A 1,986-nucleotide genomic window follows, 5' to 3' on the forward strand; every position below is an offset into this window, starting at 1 on the left:
GGACCCTCTTTTGCTAAAATATACAACAGCCCACCCCCCACCCCGGGGGAGGAACTTTGCACATGGCCAGAAGCATCTCTGTTCCTTTTAAGGGCCTCTGCTGGCTGCAACCCTTCCCAAGGTTCCCGAGGTCTCACCTGGAGATCCGTGGAGGTTGAATTTTTTTTTGGGGGGGGGGTTGCATGCAGACAGGCTGACGGCAAGATTGATCCCTTTTAGGAGGAGGAGGAGGCGGCACTCTGCACATGACCAGAGGATTACAGCGAGGCAAGGCAAGCTGGCAGGCATGCCATGGTTGGAGGAGGCATAGCCGCGACCCTGGTCCCTCCTTCCCCTGCCTGGCCTGAGCTACCCTTGCTGCAAAGCCCAGAGAGGAGCCCCGCATCCGGGTTGCTGCGCCAGGTCTCCACTCTTGGCCGTGATGGACACCGCCCTTGTAGGACGCCGGGCACTTGCAGAGGAAGGCGGGACCACCTCGCAGGGCTGTTGTTGGGCGAAGCCCCTCCGGCCCCTTCCTCCACCTGCTGGGGAGGGGGAGGCCACTCCCAACCTCTCATCCAAGACGCCAGAATGAGAAGGGACGAGGGAGACCCCCACCCCAAAACCACCCACCCAAGTACTTACCTGCCTGCCTGCCTGCACGGCCAAGGCGCTCTCGCCCCGCCTTCTGGCGGGCAGGAGGCGGCGGCTCTGCGGCTCCGCAGGCGGATGGGAGGAAGGAAGGAAAGGAGGGAGGGAGGCTGGGCGACGCCTCCCCCGCCTTCCTGGCCCCGCCGAGCCCCCCCTCCGCAGCCCCTGCCCACCCACCCACGGGGGCCGCCGCCTTCCCCGGTCCCGGAGGCCTCCCCAAGGAGCGCAAGAAGGAAGGAGGGAAGCGGGCGGGTCCGGCTGCAGCAGCGGCTCCTACCTCGTCCTCCTGCCCGGCGACCGCCTGGATAAGCGGCCTTGCGTAGGATTAAAGCAAGAGGAGGAGGGGGAGGAGGAGGAAGAAGCGGGGGCTGCAGCCAGCTAAATTTACTCAAAGGAGACCCATCAGAACGAAGGGACCCCAGGCGTTGCCAGGCGTAAATCAAGCAAGTCGTAGAGTTGGAAGGGATCCTTAAAGATGTAGTCCAACCCCTGCAGAGGATCGAACATGCAACCTTGGCATGATCAGCACCAGGCTCTAGCCAACTGAGCTGTCCAGGTTCCTTTCTCCACGAACCCCCCCCCCCCAATAAAGGCTGCAAGCGAGATAAATAAAAATCCTTAACTAAAAGTAGAAACGATCAGAATATTTGCAATCAAAACGCTCGCTGAGGTCACTTGGATGATGTTGTGAAAGGTTTTCAGCAAATGCAAGAAAACTTGTTTTAGTTTAGGTTAAAAGAAAAAAAGATGAAAAAAATGTGTGTATGGTTCGAGTTATTAACTACCATCCTATCAGGATCCAGAGCGAATTTGTCTGAAGTTTGTATGGCTTTAAAGACGATTGCAATTGGGCAGTATATAAGATTGTCTAGATCCGTAATTCAGAGGTGGCTGAACACATCTTGGTGTGAGGGGAGTGGTCCTGGACCTCTTGAAAGAGATGGGGATCCCACCACTCCTGGGAAGTGGCTTGTGACAAATACCCTCCATGGGGGAAAGGCAATTAAGAGAGACAGTGGCAAGACAGTTGCAAATACTCCTGGGTGAAACTGATCACCTTGTCCCTTTTCAGGCTGGGTCCAGGCCTGGCAATTTAAAGGCCTGAAATGTCCTGATGTGTGAACTTTATGGGGAGAAGGACAAGGGGAGAGCCCCCTGTGGTGCTGTTTTTCAAGAAAAAGAGGTGCCAGAACTCGCCTTGAAACACCTCCCTTGTTCTCTTATAATAGCAATGGTGCCCACCTGAGAGGTACCGGAACTGAGTTCCGGCTGAATAAAAGCCCTGGCCACCCTATTATTCTTATTTGATCTCTCAGCAAATATTCCATTGATGGTGGAATCTCCCTGAACTGACTC

The 1,986-nt window shown here is 55.8% G+C and overlaps 1 protein-coding gene across 7 annotated transcripts in view; it reads right to left on the minus strand.

The window, feature by feature from the left end:
* Window positions 1–1,525, minus strand: part of LOC310850802 (uncharacterized protein) — a 23,907-nt gene extending 22,382 nt beyond the window's left edge. For 2 of the 7 annotated variants that reach the window (XM_083752766.1, XM_083752763.1), the window contains exon 1: window positions 625–728. The gene's annotated coding sequence lies outside the window, so the exon portion shown is untranslated. Of the gene's footprint in view, window positions 1–620; window positions 780–907 lie in introns of those variants that run through there. The other 5 variants (XM_083752764.1, XM_083752768.1, XM_083752767.1 and 2 more) reach the window with 5 other exon arrangements.
* Window positions 1,526–1,986: the final 461 nt, after the last annotated feature.

This window comes from Podarcis gaigeae (genome assembly GCF_964106915.1).
Source record: "Podarcis gaigeae genome assembly, chromosome: 8".
NCBI classification, from domain to species: Eukaryota; Metazoa; Chordata; class Lepidosauria; order Squamata; family Lacertidae; genus Podarcis; species Podarcis gaigeae.